Below are 9765 nucleotides of genomic sequence, written 5' to 3'. Positions count from 1 at the left end.
GAAGAGCCGAATATACTGTGCATAAGTGTTCACATGTTTAGAAAGGAATTCATGAAGTGCAGAGTGTTAAAGATAAAATATTGCTTTGTTAGAGGAGTGAGAGGCATATCCAAAGAAATCTGTATTTCAAATGTTTAGGGCAGTTGTCTCCAGGGACAGTTTTTAGACTGATATTTGTTCACGTGGAGGAATCTTCATTTTTGTAACAACTTCTCGATTTGCTGTTAATTGAATGGTTACTTAAAACATTGTATGTGTATACGACAGCAGAGTCACAAAGCATGTGAAGACAAAGCATCGCCTTTCTCCATTACATCTAACATTGTTGGTATAATCAGATATAGTCGGTAAGACCAAGAGCAGACAATGTCTGTACACCACCCAGACCAGCTATTGTTTTTACAATAAATATGTTGCAGTGATGGGGTTAAGTGGAGATTCTGTTCAGGGACTGTGACTGACATCAGTTTCCATGGATCCCAAATGTGTCCCTGGAGGCCTTCCCTCTTCTAATAATAAGGGACTTTTTAAATCATAGCAGCGAGAGCATCATCTCAACACGATTGGAACCAACAGCTCCGGACAGTGGGAGAGGTCAAATCTGAAAGCAACAGACTTGAATGTTCCAACATGAATCAGAATCTAAGAAGAATAGACTGGAAGGTTCCAACAATCGATCAGAATCTGAGAACATTAGACTGGAATGTCCCCGCATTGGATCAGAATCTGAGATCAATGCATTTGAATGTTACAAAAATGTACAGGAGTTTATCTAGTAGTCTGTTCTTTCTTTCTCTGGATTGAATGTGGTTAACATGGCGGATTCAATGTGCACTGATAATTATTCAGGCAGGTTACTTTCCCATCCTCGCTATAATTGGTGTTCCTGGTAAGGCTATCTCAGCTCATTTATTAATTGTGTAAATGATTTTGAACGTCATCGCTACTTCTGTTCTGTATATTCGGCAAAAATGCAAAGTATTCTATTCGCATTCAATCACATACTCCATTTCTATTTCATGAGTTTTGTTATCGTCGCTTACCAACAGCTGAGGAGAAACAACATATAAATAAGCACGACTTCCCCATTTGGTCCTGAGTTGATCTATATCTCAATAATCTCTCTACCACCAAACCTGGCCACGACCAACTCCTCAATATCACCAGTCGTCATTTCTGCCTCAGTGCATTTTCTGAATAAACCATCACCGACACCTTTTCAGTTGCAGTTCTCTTCTAGCCTGTCTTCCAGTTACAGATATTTTGATCAAGAACTGATTCCTGTCTCTACCTGGACCTATGTCAGGTACAAACTGTAAACTCGGTTTGATTCTAAACTGCTGTTGCCACATCTTTATGTCACCAGTTTCCACATAGCCTGTAAAAAAACACTAAGGAGAGCGCAGTGCTTTCCGTGAAGTCACTGTTTCAATGAACTATTTTGATTTTAGAACTTTCCCAGCAGGATTGGGTCCCATGTCAATCATAATCCAAGCGCAGTACTCCAACAGTTTTACTTAGTGATGGAGGCCATCTCTGCCCCACTGATGGGAACACTTTAGTTCTGTCTCCACAGTGAAACATACCGAAAATCATCAGAAATATTCCAGACCAGAGTGACTGTTAAAATTGAGATTCTGTGGGAGATTAGAATTAATAAAGAAAAGTTACCCAAAAAATCCTCATTGAACTGAACATTCTTAAGTTGGTACATCAGACCAGTCCCATCCCAGAGTATTCAGGGAGGTGGCAATAGCGAGAGTGAAAGAGTTATAGAATTGTTCAGAACAGACATAAATTCTTCATTGTAACCAATCCATGACTAACACAATCCCAAATTAATCTAGTCCCATTTGCTGACACTTGGCACACATCTCTCCAAACCTGTCCTATTCATGTCTTTTAAATGTTGTTACAAAAAGAAATAAATATTGAATTTCCTTCAAAACTGTTTATGCTAAAAACTCTGCTTCCTGATGTCTGGAAAGTTGCTTTTGGAACTCTAAATATTGAAAACGGGAGGGTGAGGGAACGCAAATGCTTCTAAATAATGGCCAATTTGATGTCGTCCTGAAGAAAATATTGGATTTTTTAAAATTAAAAAACGTGATAAATGGAGGTGTGGGGAATCAGAATGTGACATGGCAAAGTCACCTTAGCTTCATGAAAAGGAAAACATCTTTGAGAAACCTGAGGTATTTGGGTCAATTGAAGTGTCCACAGTGGCACCGGTGGATTTGCAATACCAGTATTATTTCGATGTCGTTATTGGCAGGTGAGTAAAAGTTCATGAGTAAGGTGGGATATTACGTGGTTTGGGGATTCTTTAGTGCAGATAATAAGAGGTCAGCGCCAATTTCTGCACTGAAGGCCGTTACTCACGGGGTATCACACGGGTCAGTATTTAAACACCAACAATTTGCAAGGTAGGCACATGATTTGGATGAAGGCAAAAATAGCATAGATCTCATTTTGCTTTGATTAAATTATGCGAGGTTGGAAAAAGTCGTTGTCCGAAAGGACCTGCATGTTCTTGATCAAGAGTCACCAAATAATGCATCCAGTAGTCTTTAACGTCATAGAGTCTGACAGCACGCCACGTAGTCCGTGCCAACCAGTTATGAAGCCAAAAGCACATCTGGTTACTTTGCGACCAGACGTGTTTTGCTAAATATAATGTACAGCCACAGCTGCCAGGTCATCGTCAGAGGCTCCCAAATGTAGCAACATTCTGTTAAACAGATACCTGGGTTTTGGTTGTTGTCTCATTAACAATTCGAATTTCATCAATTCGTTTCAATCGTGCACAGGATACCAAAATCCGCTGGAAGCTGAACTTTATTGTTTTGACACATGGAACCAATCATGTTATCAGAATCAAATGTGTCATCGAAGTATATAAAACAGTAATTTCGAAAATTAGAGGAAGGTTTACAGCCATCGAACAGCCGATGTACTGTTGTAGATTCGGGGAGCAAACTCGTCATCTAACTTCTTGATCTCAAATAAAGTGAAAAAAAACTCCCAATGAAAGACACTTTTTCATATAATGCTGACTTACAGCAAACAAAAGATGACCTAGGGAGATCTGCAGCTAAAAAAATTGAAGGCAGCAGATTGGACAGAGACTGCATCGTCAGGAGATTAAGTGCCCAACATTTAATATGTGGAGTATTGGAACAATTTTTTTTATAGACTTGGATTCAGATAGCAAGCAGCGAAGAAAAGGGAGTCTGAATTTGTGAAGATTTGTTGTTTATTGTTTACTATTAGAGGTCAGAATTTTTTTAGAGACTGGAATTTAGGAGTTCCTTATCACGCATATTTTAATAGGTTACGAGACGTGGTGAGCTTTTTGGGAGCTTGCCTTAATTTACAGAGGGGTTCGTCATCGACTTAATAACAGTTTGGGGGCTTGTCGTTCGGGATTTAGACAGATGCGAACGGATTAGGCGTATAAATGGTCCTCGCGGATTCCAACATTTGGCAATTGGGTTTTTGGATCTTTATATGAAACGGAGGTGAGAAAATGTCTTTAATTGTGGTTTCTTCAACTAAAAAGGAGAGAACTTGTTCTTAACATTGCTAAAGTGATTTCTAAATTTGCCAAGAAAGTTTAGAAAGACGGAAGAAGGGCATATTTTTAGAATTAATAAATACGTTAGAATTGTGTTTAAACACGGACAAACGAAAGTAGAAATTGCTACTGAGTTGTTCAAAGACTCAGGTGAATGAGATAATCAGAGTTTGTAAATGTGACAACTGGAGTTAGAAGTTAAAGAAAGAGACGGAAAGAGAGAGCGAGGAAGAGAGATCTGAAAAAGGAATAGAGAATGCGACCTTCTGAAGTTGTAAATTATTCAGGAAATTCAAGTTAACAGGATGGAGATGAAGGGAGACAGCAGTGATATGTGCCGATATGTTAACACTTTGCCACATATCCATGACAAAAATATCGAATGTTTGTTTTAAATTTCATGTGAAGTATTGGCTGGGCAGATGGAGTTGCCAGTTACTTGTGGGTAAGTTTAGTACAGACTGAGCTTGTAGGCAGAGCTCGTCAGGTATGCACAGTGTTGTCAGATGAGGGATCAGAAGATTATGCAGATATGGAACAGGCTATTTTGAGTATTTATGAATTGGTAACAGAAGCATACAGATATAAAGATGGAACCAGGTCAGAATTAAATTAAATTTCAATTTCTTAAATATATGTAAGTACAGGTAAAATGCATTTGTGAAATTAAGTTTGTGGCAAGATTATCCTCTCGTGAGGGACAGAAATTGAGAGTTTGGGGATCTTACTCAATAAAACAAAATGTATAGCGCACTAGTAATGTTTACCAAAAGGTAAAATGGATCCCAAGAGGTGTCAAAGGCGGTGCAAGCCCTCAGGTATTTCCACTACAAGTGAGTTGAGCACATAAAATTACAGAGTCAGTGGTTAAAGATGAATCCTGACATAAGGTTATTTTTACTGCCGTAATTTATGACAGTCAAAGTGATTGAAGAAAGACACTGTTGGAAAAGAGGCTGGGCCAGTGGCATTTGGGCAAGTAGGAAAGAAAACCACAAGAAAAGTCGAAGAGCTGCAGTAGAGTGCATTGCCTGATCAGGGGTTGGGTCTGGCGTTCGTGCATGATCTCAATCAAGACTTCGCCTCTTTATGCAAAGTATACTCAGAAAGTGGAGAGGGAGAAAGTCAACAAGTTATAGTTTTGCGAGATATGAGATTTTCTCAGTCTCGAGTCGTCTAAAATTGTGGCGCTCGAAATGCACAACAGATCAGACAGAATCCAAAGAGCTGGACAATCGACATATCAGGCATAAGCCCTTCATCAGCAATGTGATGGGGGGGAAAGTTTCAGAAAGATAAATAAAAGGGAAAGAAGTTGTGCTGGTGCAAAAGGCGCTGGGAATGCAGCAGGAAGATGAAAGTGGGAGTGATAGTGATAGGTCTGAGGGGAGGCTGGAGTGGATAGGTGGGAAGGAAGATGGATAGTTCGGGCATAACCAGAGGTCTGTTCTAATTTGGAGAATTGGAACTGGAATGAAATGAATCTGCCTAACTCTCTTATTTTTGGTGACTTTTGTGATTATCTGTCACTCTCTGTGACACTCAGCGAGCCATAGAGTCACAGAGATGTACAGCACGCAATCAGATTCCTTGGTTCATCTCGTACATCCCAACCAGATATCCCAACTCAACCTAGTGCGACCTCCCAGCACCTGGCCCGATTCCAGATGCATTTTAAATGTTGCAATTGCACTAGCCTACACCACTTCCTCTGGCAGATCATTCTATACACGTACCACCCTCTGACTGAAAAGGTTGCCTCCTAGATCACTTTAGTATCTTTCCACCTCACCCTACACCTAGGCCCTCTAGTTCAGGACTACCCTACTGGCAGGGAAAAGACGTTATCTACTTACCCTATCCATGCCCCTCGTGATTTTGTAAACCTCTGGAAGGTCACATCAAAGCCTCTGATGCCTCAGAGAAAATAGCCCGATCCGATTCAACCTTTCCCCTTTGTTCAAATCTTCCAACTCTGGCCACATCATTTTAAACGATGTTTCTGAGCTTTTTCAGGTGTCCCAACATGTTTCCAAAAGGAAGGAGACCACAATTGCATGCAATATTCCAACAGTGGTGTTACCAATCCAGCTACAGCACTACCTCATAACTCCTACGCTAAATACTCTGATCAATAAAGGAAAGCATACCAAACGCCTTCTTCACGATCCAATCTAACTGCGATATCACTTTCAAGGATGAACCTGCACTTCAAAGTCTCTTTGTTCAGCAACACTTCGTAGGACCTTAAGATTAAGTGTATAATTCCTGCTAAGATTTGCTTTTCCAAAATGCATCACATCACATTTAGCTACATTAAGCTTCATCTGCCACTTCTCAGCCAATGGCCCATCTGATCAAGATCCCGTTGTAATCTGAGGTAACCTTCTTCACTGTCCACTACACATCCAATTTTGTAAAACAACTCTCCAACACCACCCTATGTCTTCTTCCTTTCAGCCAGTTTTGTATCCAAATGGTGGGGCGGGGTAATCAGAAAACTGGTGAAAGCGATGTTGATCATGTGTGGTTGGAGGGTCCAAAATGTTCTACCACCTATTGGCTCCATCCTCCCCTCCAAATATCAGCATCATCCCCAACCTGAATCTACTTATCGCCTTCTGAGCTACCTTCCGCTCAGCTCCCCGCCACGCTCCTACTTATCTGTCCACCCTTTCCTCCAACCCCCCTTCCGTAAAGAAGCGCTTACGCCTGAAATGTCGACTCTCCTGCTCCTCGGATACTGCCTGAACTGCTGTGCTTTTCCAGTGCCACCCTCTATTTTCCAGAAGCTGCAGTCCTCACTTTCTCTCAACTTCTAATAGTAATAGATGTAAATATTTGCACTATTTCTGATAAGTTACCGAAGCCGGTGATAACTTATGGAAAAAGGGACCGAAATGTAGGACCATCCTGTGTAAAGCAGTTTGGAAAGCCAAAGCAAGACCGTAAGAGTAACTGACGAGTGTCAGTTCCAGAAATACAGTTTGATATTGGGAACGATTTAATACGTTCCAAGGTGGGTGTGACACCGGTTGTAGTGTAGAAGCCAAAGGAAGACCACCGAACAGAGAAGTTGAAAAAGAACTCCTGAAATTTTTCGAGTCTGTGTAGGGACAAGCTCCCACTCTCATATATTACAGCAAGAAGCAAAAACTAAAGAAAATGATGAAAAGCTTGATGTTCATATAGCTGACAGTCTGTTTGATGTAATGGTCCAGGAAAGGAATCAAAATATATTTCCGAGCGTCATTAACTTAAAGATATTATCCTGAGACGAAAATAGAGACCATAGCAGTTTAGTGCAGATGGGAAGTTGGAAATGCGCCAGATTGTGACCCAGTAGCACATTGACAGTATCTGTTACGAGTAGTACATAAACAACCTGTAAGAGATCAGTTGAGATGCACGGAAGACTCGGGATAGAGTAGAAAAGTATATCTCGTGACCTAGAATGCAAAAGGAATGATTTGTTTTGCCGTATATGCCATGCATGCCCGATAGCCGGTCCGCCATAGGCAGTAATAAAACGAGCAACTTTATTGCCGTCTCCTGCATTGAAAGAACATTCCACTCAGGTTATTATTAATTGTGTAGGTCCCCTTCTTAAATGAGAGTTCGAACATATATTTTCTAACAATAATGGAATTTCTGCAAGATTTCCAGACGCAATTCTATTGTGGAGTGTTAAGGTGTAAAGGGTGGTGGAGGATTTGGTAGTTTCCTTTACTGAGTATTGGATACCAAGAGATATTGACTCAGACCAAGAATTTCATTTTATCACTCGGTTGTTTAAGCAAATGGATGGCTTCGGCATACAGTACATTAAATCAAGTGTGTACCATCCTGAATCTCAGGGATCCTTGGAAAGTTGGCATCAGACGGTGAAGACCATGTGAAAAACAGACTGTCATGAATGCCCGAATGATTGTGATAAAGGTGTCCCATTTATATTGTTTGCCATTAGAGATGCCCCAAATGAGTCGACTCAGTTTAATCTCTTTTAGTTATCTTCGCACATGAAGTCAGAGGTCTTTTGAAATTAGTTAAAGAGAAATTGACACAACAGAAATCGGAGATCTCAGACTTGGGTTCTTGTATGAGGTGAGGGAGGGATTAAATAGGGTAGGTGAGTTAGCTAAGCAGCACCTGAAGAGGGCACAGCATAGAGTGAAGCAAGTGGCAAATAAAAACTCTGAAATTCGGATGTGTTCACGTGTGGATGACAGATTAGTATTGCTACCAGAAGGAGTAAATTCCTTCAAAACCAGGTATAGTGGCATCTTTCAAAGTGAGAAAACTTGAGTTTGAAAAACTATCTTGTAAAAATGCCGGATATTAAAAACAAGGGTCTTCGGGATTTCATGTGAATATGTCCAACCCTTTCTAAAACAGAGACAATTACACTGAATAACAGGTGTTACTTGCCGCCCCTCAGAGTGAGGAATCAAATCCAGATATCATCAGTTTTATGTGTCTCAAAATATTGAAATAACAGCGAAGTCTTTGAGGAGTGGAATCGAATAGTGAGCTACCTGTCGCAGGAACAAAGAACCCAGTTGCTTATTTGTTGCAGCAGTGTGAGGGCATATGCAGGACCAAGATGGCAGGACGAACACTAATTTGCATGAAGTGGAAGTAGGGAATGCTGTTGCGATATAATAAACACACCTCCAGGCTGAATCCTCTCAAACCAACAAAGGTCCAGAAGGAATTGGATGTGACTTTCAGCCAAGGCGTCATCGAACCGAGTCACAGCAAGTGTAGTTCGCTCTTTGTGTTTGTTGACAAACCTCATGTGACTCAACGATATTGTGTGGACTATGAGAAGGTCAACATTGTAACAAAATCAGACTGAGATCCAATACCAAGGTTGGAGGACAGCATCCATAACGTTTGACAAGCCACACACATCACGAAGTTGGAGTTACTGCGTGGTTACAGGTTTGTACCTCTATGAAACAAAACCAAATCCTGGCAAGACCACATGGAACGTCTGGCATAGCTCGTTGAGAGATTAAAAAAAGCAAAACTGGAAAAAGGCGAAAGGAAATAGGATTCACGCAGACAGTCGTGACGTCTTGGGACATTACATTGGGCATTAAGAGTTGCTCCCATGGAAAACAAAGACGAAGGCCATTGAACATTTTCCACGACCACCCACGAAGAAATTGGTCCTTCAATCTTTGGGTCTGAGTGGATTCTATCTCAGGTTTGTTGCCAAATTCAGCAGTGTAGTGACACCACTGATGGATTCACTAAAGAAGAACACAACTTTTGAAGGACAAAATAATGCCAGTCGGCATTTGAAGCACTCTTGACGACTGCAGCATCTTTAGCTGTAACAAATTTTTGGAAAACCTTTAAATTCGCGACTGATGTTGGAATATAGGTATTGGAGATTTTTTGCAGAGAAATTATGATGGAATTGAATGGCTAATTGGTTAGTTGTCAAAAACGAAACCCATTGTACACCGGGTAAAAGGAAAGACTTCATTATTGAATAAGAATTATTGAGTTTGGTCCTGGCTTGACAACACTTTCGTGCAGAGGTGACATACAAATTGTCCGAGACAGTTGTGTTCAGTAACGTCAATTCACTCAAGTTTTTCGAACGATGTAAAGACTAAAATGTAAGACTATTTCATTGGAGTCTTATGCTACAGAATTTTAATTTCGAAAACGTACATATTGTGGCTCGTAAATATGTGATCGCAAATGTGTTATTGCGGATTTAAAGGAAGATGTGTAGTTGAATTTTGACTTCTTCCAATGTTGTGTATGTGTACAGAAATCATGTGAAAGGTAAACTTTGATTCATGATCTTAGTATTTCATAGTAATGGAATGAAGAATTAAACGAAAGTATGAACACATGTTTTCGTTCTGATGTATTTTCTTTTCTTAAGGGGTGAGGTGTTATGAAGTCGAAGAAATGTCTGGTTATTTTAAGATGGAAATTGCATTTAATGTACAGGTACAGCTGCCAGCGAGCGGCAGGGTGGCTCAGTGGTTAGCGCTGCTGCTTCACCACACCAGGGCACCAGATACAATTCCAGTCTTGAGCGACTGTCTGTGTGAAGTTTTCACATTGGGCCTGTATCTGCGTGGGTTTGCTCCGGGTACTCCGGTTTCCTTCCACATTCCAAATATGAGCAGGTTAAGTGAATTGGCCACGCTAAATTTTCC

The sequence above is a fragment of the Hemiscyllium ocellatum genome (assembly GCF_020745735.1).
Source record: "Hemiscyllium ocellatum isolate sHemOce1 chromosome 41 unlocalized genomic scaffold, sHemOce1.pat.X.cur. SUPER_41_unloc_1, whole genome shotgun sequence".
NCBI lineage: Eukaryota > Metazoa > Chordata > Chondrichthyes > Orectolobiformes > Hemiscylliidae > Hemiscyllium > Hemiscyllium ocellatum.
This window is presented reverse-complemented; position numbering follows the sequence as displayed.